The sequence below is a fragment of the Plectropomus leopardus genome, chromosome 22, assembly GCF_026936395.1.
Source record: "Plectropomus leopardus strain MGB_pleo_1.0 chromosome 22, ASM2693639v1, whole genome shotgun sequence".
NCBI classification, from domain to species: Eukaryota; Metazoa; Chordata; class Actinopteri; order Perciformes; family Serranidae; genus Plectropomus; species Plectropomus leopardus.
In genome coordinates this window covers 13,076,248-13,088,265 of record NC_142197.1, presented here as the reverse complement: position 1 = coordinate 13,088,265, position 12,018 = coordinate 13,076,248, and the positions used below count along the sequence as shown (strand labels likewise).

Sequence of the window (12,018 nt, the reverse complement as noted above, 5' to 3'; positions counted from 1 at the left end):
GCTGGGCCAGATCCCCTGATTTCCCCATGGCGCCCCGGAGCTCCACTGGTCAAACTACACTGGTCTCACGATCCCTTCCCTCGAGAGATTAATACACACACACACACACACACACACACACACATGCCCAAACATGTTTACACACAAACACTCTGAAAGACTGAATGACACAGAAACACACATACCAAAACACATGCATATTTTTGCTCTCTGCCTCACTCACCATTATACACATGCTCACAGACACAAAGACACACAAAGACACACACACACACACACACACACACACACACACACACACACACACACACACACACAAACACACAAACACACACGATTCCAGTAAACAAATTAATGTCAAAATCAATTTCCATGCCCTCTGGCTATATAAAACTTTTTTTTTTTTTTTTACTGAAAGGGAGGTGCTTACTAACACAAGCACAAATACACATTGTAAAACTGCATTCAACTAGCAAAGAGAAACAAGTGAGGAATCTGCACATGTACTAAGACAGGGACACACATACTTATGATGTGAATCAGAGCAACTTTCATCAGGGGATGATGCTGCGCTGGTCTGGCCTGATTTACAGCTCGTCTCTGAATTGATTCATTTGGTCTATAAATCCCCCGGAAGCCTTGCACCGTGTCAGGTCTCACACACACACACACACACACACACACACACACACACACACAAACATTTCCACGCAAACATGCAAAACCTTGGAGATCCTTCCATCTGTCTTTCCAGTGCACTCACTATTTCCCAACAGAATAAATCCTTACTACTTCACTTTTTTAAACCACCCTTGTCCCTTCTTTATCCTTCTGTGTCATATACCCCTTTCCAACCAAAATTAGCGTGTGCACGCAGGTTTTTCAAACACGCTAAAATAAGGCAATAGACTACTTTCCCACTGCCAGTAGACCAGAGCTGCGTACATGGTGCTGCAGCAGATGAGTATTCCTTTCTGTGTGTGTGTGTGGGGGGGGTTGTTTTGTGTTTTCATTTGATGTTACCAGAGAAAAGGTAAACAGCAAAAATCATCATAGATGGAGGTCTGTGAAAACTTTACTGTGTTTACTTCTCAACATATCTCTTACTTATTCAGTCTCTCTCTCCCAGACTTAGTGCAGACTAATTTATATCGATGTTCTAGCGCTGCTTAAGTGGAGATGGACGGTAATCAGTGGTAGCATGTCATTGCATCTTGCCGGCTAAGGGGCCAAAATTAGTGTGTTCACCCAGGTGTTGTGTTTCAATCAATGCCGGCCAACATACAACAAGCAGATCAACATACAACAAGGTAAGTTGAAGTTGCTGCTTTTGTCCCACTCAAAGCCAGGGCTTTTTTAGTGACACTTGCCATCTTTTACTAACTATAACCAAGTAGTTTTGTTGCTTAAACCTGACTGCCGACCCATTCTTACTGCCTGCCCTCTATGCATCAAGACACAATGCAAAATGCTGCCCCTAGCGTCATTTTAGTAATGCCAAGCAGCAAAATACGACGAGTAGGGATGAGATTATGTGGCAAATAACAATGAAAACTTATTGAATAGATGCTGGCTCACTCCTTTGGATCATGCTTTGTCTTGGGGGAGGAGTCAGTCATTCTCTCCTTCAAACTTGACTGTGCTTGCTCTCACATAGAGTTTCACTTGAACTCTATTTAAGGGATTTTGCGTGTAACTCAGGTAATGGCACATGTACGTCCACATCAAAAAGCTGCCTAGTGCCATTTCTGAGATTGAAAATGAGCTGTTTTCCACCTTCATGGTTCCCTGCACAAACACAGACAAACAGAGAGTAAAAAACCAGCCAGAAACACACACACACACACACACACACACACACACACACACACACACACACACACACACAACAATATGCAGCCTATTCATGCCAACAGATGACAGAGCGCATTGAGAAAATGCCAAAATGCTGACTACTGAGGGAGAGAGAGCACAAGGCTGAAAAATCTCCTATGTCAGACTGCAGAGCTGGCAGAAAAGAAAAGCATTGTTGAGGACACACACACACACGCACACACGCACACACACACACACACCTAGGCAGCCTGTGTGGTGCGAAAACTGGAGCAGGGCGGCCGTGCATAACACACACACATATGTACACACACACATACAGCCTGTGAGGCGTTGTGGCGAGACGGGAGCACAGACGAGCTGTCAGAGAGAGGCGAGAGAAAGTGAAAGAAGAGGAAGAAAGAGAAAGAAGGAAACACAGAGGAAGAGATAGATGGCGAGGGATAAAAGAAAGAGAGGGATGAACAGGGAAAAGACGACTTGCATCTCCTGGCAGTGACCTCCTGTTGTCTCCCTCTGTGCACATCTGCTCCCCTCCTTTTCTTGTTTCATCTACGTTCTTCTTCTCAGCCACTTATCCTTCTCTCCTGTGTCTCTCACCTGCCTCTTCTCTTTTTTTTTCCTGACTAACACGTCACTGTTCATTGTCAATGTCATTCTTTTTATAGTCATCCTGACCGACACCTCAACGTCCTCTACTTGGAGAAAATCGCAGAAGTCTAATGAGGATGAAAAAAGGAGAGTGTGACAAACAACGAACAAAACAAAAATAAAACGTGCGTCATAAACACCTTGTTTGCTAATTTATGATGCCATTTGAACAGAAAATTTTGTATAAGAATGCAGGTGGAGAGGCAAGGACAAGAAGGACTGAAAACTCTCAAGAGAGCTGAATGAGTTGATGATAGCGCAAGAGAGTCCTCATTCATGGCCAACAAGTCCAAATTAAACAACAAAATTCCTCTGGCAATAACACATAGAAGCGCTTTCTGATGACACCCCTAAATAAGTATTTTTAATAGTGAAACAATACGATTAGGGTAAAAATGACTAATTGACAAATCCTAAGTCCTGATCCCCTTAAAGTTCAAACAAGTTTGTTAGAAAGAAACACGAGGACACTGGTTCTGTTTAGGCGAATGCTGCCTCAAGAAGCCGACAGGAAGGACTTCATGAGATGGAAGGATGTTTTTTTTTTGAGGATTTTAACTTCTTTGAAGAAAGCAAAACAACGAAAGGTATTTCAAGTCTCAACAATAAAAGAGAGAAGCCACACATTCTTTGTACAGAGACCGAGGATGACAAGACTGTCAGTCAACATTACTCCTGCACTGGCAGGGAGGTATGTGTCCCCTTTTCTTCTTCGAGGGATCAGTGAAGTACTCTGTATTTATTACTACCATGGTTCTGACTTAGGGCTCATTATGCTCAGTGGTACATACATACAGACGGACAGGCCCTTCTGTCTGTGCATGTTTTCAGAGAGCTTACGAATATGGATGAAATGAAGGCCTACCACAGGAAATCGTGGGGGCGGTGTCGTGTAGTTCGAGTGAGAGACGACCGTAGGGGACAACAAAGAAATTTTTAAAAAGTGCGGTGGGGAACGAATCGATAACATAATGAAAATAGTTCTTTGTCAACATGTTGCAATGTATTCAATGGCCTCACAGAGAACCATCGTCTACTTCACTGCCTCAGTTACAAGGTACATTATTACATCCTCTTCCACCATCACCTCATTTGTTGTTGTGTGAAACTTTTGACTTTGCCCTCCAGTACCATCTGTTAGCTGCATCTATGCCAACATAAAGGACGCCTGAAAGTATGAGGGCAACAGTGTTTACGTTCGAAACAGACGTAACTTATTCATACGTGAAGGGAGTATAAATTACCCTTTAGTGTCTCTTCACTGTAGAAAGTTACTTTATTTCAACAACCAACCTATAGTGGCTCACCTGGTGGAGCGGGCGCCCAGTGGACTGAGGCTTGTTCCTCGCTGCAGCGGCCGCAGGTTTGACTCCAACCTGCGGCCCTTTGCTGCATGTCTTCCCCTCTCTTTCCCCCTTTCACACATTAGCTGTCCTATCTAAAAAAAAAAAGGCAAAAGCCAAAGAAAATAATGTTTCAAAAACAACCAACCTATCTGTCCTTTTCCAAATCTCTGTAACATTACCACAGATGTAAGGGAGGAAGCAAACCTATGATAAGACTATAAGATATTGTGTCTGATAGCCAGCCCCCCCAGGCACAGCTTTTCACAATCTTCAAAATTTGGTTGGTGGTATTGGATACTAGTTGATGAACTGGTGCTGACAAACTCAGCGAAGAGACTGGTCAGCACGGCTATATTCGTTTGCAGTTTGTCAGCAGCATAAATTCATGTGCCATTGTTTGCCAAACCTGAACACAATGCAAAAGCTCAGCATGAATCTATTTTGCTCCCGTGGGCGAATCCACTACTGCTGATTCAATTGAAATGAAATGACTTAGGTCTGAAAGTTTGCTGTTCAATTCTGCTGTTTTTTTTTTTATTCTTGTTAGTATTTGACCACTTTCTCTCCTGTTGGTACAGGTTGTGGGAGGGGGCTGGGTGGGGCTATTACTGTTTGTAATGCCCTCCCAGTAACAACTATAAATTCGAATAAAAACATAAAAGAAGTGTGTAAACACTTGATTTACAATGTGGGACTAGTTCTGAATGAGACTAACCCAATCCAAAGACTGAAGGGGGGAGGCACAAAAGGGCTTAAAAACAAGGAGCGGGGAGAAAAGGGAGGCAGCAAAGGAGCTTTGAAGGCAGATATGCACACACACACAAACACACACACACACACACACATACACAGAGGCCATGTTTCAGTGCTGTACAGGTGAAGCCCCCGTGAAGCAAGGAAACACCTGAAGGAACATAAAAGATTCATCACTTACAGTATACAGTGAGCCGGGACACACACACACATACACACAAAAACACATCAACACACACACACACACAAAGGCTTAGTGTACTTCAGGGCATTGTCATTGTCTGCTCTCTCTTCCATATGTTGGTGTGTGTTTGTGTGTGTGTTGGTGTGTGCGGGAGAGAGAGAATCTACAGAGTCATGGTAATATCCATTCAGGAAGGTGTCCGCTTTCAGGGGGATGTGTTGACACACGCCCACGTAACCTTGGCAACCAGCAATCGCTGTGGGTGCAGATGAAGCACGTTGTCGAGGCGAGCAATTATGCAGTTAGAGCCCTCCCCTGAATCATCAAATACGGACACATTAAGTCACACAAACACACTCGAGCACAAAAAGAGACGCACACATGGTGGGTCACATGATGAATCTCAGGAGGGGTTAAAGAGCAGTTTGAGGAAATGACACACACGAGCATGACATCATGCTTTCTTTATCCTCACCTGTTTCAACATCTCTTCCTTTTCCCTTCTCTAACCTCCGTTTTTATATTAAAGAAGCAGCATGTGTCTGTCCCCTCTCATGATACATTCTCTAAAAATACTCTTCCTCCCTTCTCTCTGACCCATTCCTTATTTTACCCCTCTCACATTTTCCTCTCCCTTCCCACATCCATCCATCCATCCCTCTCTCTCTCTCTCCTCTCCTGCTCAGTGTGAGTGCTGGCTAGGGCCCAGCGGGCTTTCTGAGAGGTATGACACACCACAGCGGTGCAAACACACACACAAAATCTTGTACTTCTATCTTTGTGTGGACCCTACTACCAAGTCTTAACCCTCAAACAGGCCTTTTAAAGAAGAGAGGACTGGCCAAATTGTCCTCACTTTCCAAACATGTCCTCACCTTACTCTGTTAAAAATGTTTCTGTCCTCCCTATGTAGCAAGTACACACACAAATTGCCATGCACATAAGCCCTTTTACACAGAGATCATGCTAAGGGTCACTATTAAGCCCCTTCTTTGTTCTGTCTTTGCATTTTTACACAGAACCGCTCCAGTGTGTGATTTTAGACAGCATGCCGGCATGGCACAATCAAAAGTGGTGCGATGGGCGTCACATTTGACATAAAAGCATCAGCCTCTAGAGTGACATATACCATACTTGTCAGCAACACTTTATAAACAGTAACAATGTCATAACATGGCATGACAATCATTTACTGTCCTTGTTATATGGCAGTTGATCTCGCTCTCTGCTTGGAGGGTGAGGAGCTCCCGGACTGCATTGTTTTCCCAATTTGTGAACATTTTTGGCCACTGTTCATATTCTCTTTAAGTGGGTCACATGCGTACATGTCACTAAAACTTAACGCCCGTCATGCCCGTGTTCCTTTCCTACCAGCTGTCCCGTTTACACAAACACAGTTTTCATGCTGTTACTACCTCCCGTGCCAGCTCGCAGGCAAGTCAACTCTGTCTCCCATTAAACGATTGCACCACTTTTACAGAACAGTCATTATTCTGATTTAGTCAATATATGAATTGATTCCAAGATTACGTGACTGCATAACTTAATGGATGAGCTATGTTAATCTAATTTCTGTTATGGCACTTTCATATGAACTGTTACCTCCAAACTGAATGAAAAACAAAAAAAGAACAGTGAGGAGGCATCATGACACAATATTCCTTGAACAGGCAGCGTAAAAAAGGGCTATAGACTAATGCATTTCCTAGCCACTTACCCTAACTTTAACCTTAGCCTAATTGTAACCTCAACCTTAAAACTAAGCCTTAACCCTCAGTCTGTTGGTTAAATTCACATTTTGGTCCTCACTATGTAGGTACAAGCACATACACATAAGTAGGCACACACACATGCACAGCTGTGATATGAGGCAGACAGAGGGAGACAGAAAAACAGAAAAATGCATGCTGAGCAAGAACTCACACACACACACACACACACACACACACACACACAGACACACACAGACACACACAGACACACACACACACACACACACACACACACACACACACACAGACAGGCAGGTCATGCAGAGAGAGAGAGACTCAGCTACTGCTGCTGAAGAGAAAGCCTGTGGCACATAAACCTGCGTCTCTCTGTTTCTATATGCTCCATCTCTTTCTGTCTCTTTCTTTCACTTCTACTTGTTTGTGATCGTCTTGCTGCACGGATAGAAAACAGCAAAAGTCAGCGGACACAGAAATCAAAAAGTTTGCTAATAACCTCCCACACAACTCAGTCTGGCTGGCAGTTTTAAAGCCACACTGGTGGGGTTTTATTTTCCATTTTGAACCAAGCAAACACAAATCCATGAAGCCAACATGCTGACGGAGCCAAGACCCTGTGTACAGTCTGGGTTAACAGAACATTTGGGTGAGGCAAATCACATCCTGGTTTATGACTAAGCTCATTTTTGTCTGCGACCATTAAATCTCAGATGGTTTGTCCAGCAAGACACAGCAGTTTAGCCACATTTAGCTGGGAGCTGCTGCCGTTAATCTCCCACTCTGCTTATAACTCAAGGTGTTTGCACGATCATTATAAAGCTTGGTATTCATGTCAGGATCTCTATTTTGAAAATGCATGACACACTGTGCGCCCGAGAACCAAGGACGTAAGTGTTGGCAGCCACAGGGGACAGTGCAGTTAGCTGCTTTGTTTTTGCCCTTGATGAAGTTACAGGATATAAGTTAAAAGCAGAGAGGGACATCAAAAATAGACACCAGACAGTTTTGGGCAATTTAGGATAATTTGCATTTCTGAATCCAGCATCAAGGCTGTTTTGACATGTTTTAAAACATTCAAATCAATGTTTATACCAAAGATTTGTGTGCTATTTACAACTGTAGCCTTCCCATTTGCTTTCATGATGACCTAAAATAAAAACCAGGCTATGTGAAGAGTCTTTAAAAATGCCTCAATACGTAGTGATTAAAGGTCCAGTATGTATGATTAAGGTGGGATATATTGGCAGTAATTAATATTTAGAAATATGCTTTCATTTCTTTACCTAAAACTAAGAGTTCTGGGGCTTTTATAACCTTAGAATAAGCTGTTTATATATATATATCTATATATGAAGCTGGTCCTCTTCCACCATGTTGTTTGTACAGTAGCCCAGAACGGACAAATCTATTTCTGTTGTCACATTGTACACCGTAGTTTCTCTACACACGTCACAAAGGAGAAGTTATACAACCTCACCGCTGGAACCCACTAAATACTACCCACTGGACATTTAAATTTAAAAAAAGCTTACATGGATTAAAGCGTTTTTTTTTTTTAACTAACTGTGAAATTCAGAGTGTATGAGTTGTCTGCACACTGTTCTCAGCATGGAGGTGGCTGCGTCGGCAGCTAGCAGCTAAGGGGCAGCGTCCACCAAAACTTTTTCTTTTTTGAGGCCAGTGTTTTTTGTGGTTTTCAAATGCATTGTAATGAGAATGCTGTGTATTTACGTTGCGCTACAAACGACAGCACCATGACAAAGCATCAAGACAGTTTAGGGCAATTTTGCACTGAACTCTGTCAAGTGGGAATTTTTTTTCCAGGTGCCAAAAAATTTAAAAATGTTCAACTTTGGGTAAAAATGCTGCACTCATCACTGTCACTGCAGCCGTCCAATCACAGTGGAAAAAGGACAAATACTGCTAAGTGAAATGTCACATCTTACATGAACAGCAATTCGGATTACAAAGTGTTTGCGACACCTCCAGTAAATGACCTAAATGAAAAACATATTTTAAATTTGGTGAGATATCGCAGATGCCAAAAAAATCGTTGCACGTTTTTTTTTTATGTTCACAACCCACAAGAAGTGCTCGCATGTGCTTATTAGAGCAGAAATAAAGACCCAAACCATGATAATTACATTAACTCTTCTATTTTTAACTGCCATGATTATTATTCATGTCCTTAAATGATGTTTATTGACACATATTATTGATGTGATTAATTTTCATGAATATTGATTTACTTTGCATCAACATTATACTGTAACTCTTCTTTGTTTTGACAATGTGCTAGAACATGTTTACATACTATATTGCAGCATTTTTTTTTCTTTCCAAGAAGGTAAGTGAAGCGGCAGAAGTTTACACTCCACCTGAAGGCCAAAGAGTTGAAAACTAATATTGCCCGTTTTGAAGTTTTATTTCCTTCTCTGTTGTGTGCAGCCAGTGACGTATGTTTTTTTTTTTAAATCTGTTTTATGTTTTGCTGTGCATATTTATTGTCACGCTGAATTACAGTCTGTATGATGTCAGTGTGTTTATTTTGCACATTGTCACACATTTAAAACAGTTTGATGGTGGATTTGAGTGATGTTGACTGAGTGCAGTTGAGACAAATAAATTCATCCATATAAAAAAACCACTGTGTTGTGTGTGTTTCCTTGAGGGAGTGACACTATTTTTTCTGTGAAGCAAAAACATATGTTTATTACACATACGCCACGGCTCAAAGAAAGACCTGGGGGACCGCTTCTAATTATGTAAGAGTACCTACTTGCGTCTATGAACTGTACATCTGGTATTTGTTTTCCTCTAAATATTATTATTTTTTTTATATATTTTTGTTATGCAAACACGCATGCTCATTGTATTTGACACTGACAACATTTTGACCTCATTATTCATGCCTATAATGTGTATTTAAAAGGAAATGAAGAAACTAATGTGACTCATCCATCAGTTTGAGTTAAAAAAAAAAAAAGACCAACATGCAGAGAAGCAAAAGCAGTAAAATATATAGAAGAGGGTGAAAAGAAAGAAGTTTGGTCAGACTGCTGACACACTTTAATGGCTACAGATAAACTTTGAGATGTACTTTTCGACAAAATTAGGTCTTTCACTGGAAACATGTTAGGTAGGGATTTTTTCATGATCAAAAGGAACAGAAGGTACGATTACAGCGAGCTAACATTTTTTTTAAAGTATATATGGGCATCTGAATATTGCTTTAAGACAGACTTGAAAAAAAATCTATTCTTAAGGAGGAGAACAGAGAGGATGAGAGGAGAGTTGCTGTCAGTTGTGCTCGGCTGCTTCTTTCCATGTAAAAAGGCCTGTTTCTGCAGCTCCTCTCCTTCTCTGTTATCCTCACCTGATCACTGTTGCCTCTCTCATCCTATCGCTCTCTCTTTCTCTCTCTCGCTCTGCCTCGATGTTTCTCATCAGCTCTTCCTCTCTTTCTCTTTTTTTCTCCTTTACTCTTTTTCAACCACTCTGCCACACTCCACTGGCTTCAGCAAACGGCTCCCCTGTCATATTATCTCACACACACACACACACACACACATGCACACGCACACGCACACTCACACACACACACACACACACACAGACAGAAGCCTTCAAACAGTGAGAGGGAGTGTTGTGAGCATATAAAAAAAGATACTGTTTACACGTAAAAGCCACATATGCATAGACATACATTCTCCTGTCTACACACACGCACATGTATATATAAACACCAAGACACACGTGCAAACACACACACAAGACCAAGACCTGACCAAGGCTACTCCAGGGGTAAAGGAGAGGGCCTCTGTAGGGAAACTTAGTAGCAGGTAAAAAAACATGTTCTCTGTACCTTTGCTTCTGTTTTTGATAATGTTCATGTCCTGATACATTAAAAAGGCCCTTTATAAATCATTTGCCATATAAAGATAGACATTACTGATATACACATACACTCACAGTGCCATCAGCTGAGACAAAAGTGAGTCTTCAATTATCAAAACATAAAGCAATGCCAGATGAAGGACAACTGCTTCAAAGTGATTATTTTGGTGCTTTATGAGAGACACATGAGAGAGGACTCTTTTACAGACTTTTAAGGATTATTTTACAGTCATTTAAGGACACACTTTCCCTTCATAAAATATAAATATCTTTTATGGGCGTGGGTTTAGTTTCAACATTGGGAACAGGCATATATACAACGGAGGTTTTGGGGGTCCTCTGCCAGAAAATTTTGAGAGTCAAACATTCTGGTAGATTTTACGCATAAATTCAGGCTGTTTTCTTGCACTGTTGATATGTTTTCCTATGAGAAGCAATGCAAAAAAAAAAAAATCTTGTATGTATCTTATAATATCATGAGCAAATAATATTTGTATTTGGGAGAGCTGCAATCAGGTGACAAATGCACTGATAGGTGTTAAAAAGAAAGTGACCCATAAGGTTGAGGTGGTGGATGGATGCGCTTCTGCTCATTATAAGGTATGTTGTCATAATATTTCTTATCCTAAACCTAATCACAGTGACTCTACTTGCCTAAATGTAACTCTATGTTTACCAAGTTTAAGCATGAATTGTCATTCGTTGGGTGCTTATGGGTTGGGTATCATACAAACCATTTTTGTATGAGGAGGTTTTCCATTTGCATTTCCAACACAGTGAAACAATGGTTTTGCTGGAGATATTTTTCTAACAACGTTGTGATCAGTCCCTTTGAGATGAGGGAGCCAGGGGTTCTGAAACGCTAACAGATTTTGCTGGATTTAGGACTCATCGCTGGGGTTTTTCATCGCACACACACAAACTTACATTTAAAGGCAGTACAAAGCCAATAAAGGGTACAGAAATTTTAAAAAAATCGATTTTTACTTGTTTCTAAAATTACCAGTAGCCTAATAGCCTATTATATGAGCTGCGTTTTGTTTTATTGTAGCCTATGTTTCATCAAAAACAGTTGACCCTGTCAACATTTTACAGATGAAGTGTAAATCTCAATAAATACCTTGTTTTTGTTTTTGCTTTTGCAGTAAAGTAGGCCTAAGTGAAAGAGGAGAGGAGACAGAGAAAAGCTGTTGACAAGAGACAAAGAACTCTCCTCTGTGGACGTTCAGGAGACGCTCAACTGCTATTTCCACAACAACAACAACAACAACAAAATCGCAATAAAAAAAATACTACATATTCATGCCAAGTAAGCAGAGTGAAAGGGGCTCCTCTGCTTGGCTTTCCTGTGTTTCCTGTGTGGTCCGCTCAAAGGGTTAAAGCCCAAAGTGAACTGAATTGTAAGAAGTTGGTTTCCAAGGGAAACTGTTCGCACCGTTCCAGCTGAGGCGGGACAAACCAACTGCCTGACACGGAGGGGAGAGGGGTGTTTGGATAAAAGCAGGAAATAATGCAGTACCACGTCGCTTATTAAATATTAACATATGACAACCCGTGTATTATGGTGTAATTACGACGCTAATGGTGTCATCGTTTGTAATTTACTCTGTTTTTGACACTAAAG

The 12,018-nt window shown here is 41.3% G+C and overlaps 1 protein-coding gene across 1 annotated transcript in view; it reads right to left on the bottom strand.

Moving 5' to 3' along the window:
• The window catches only part of wnt5b (wingless-type MMTV integration site family, member 5b), a 100,729-nt gene that overhangs the window by 27,846 nt on the left and 60,865 nt on the right, over positions 1–12,018 (bottom strand). The gene's annotated exons all lie outside the window — the stretch shown is intronic.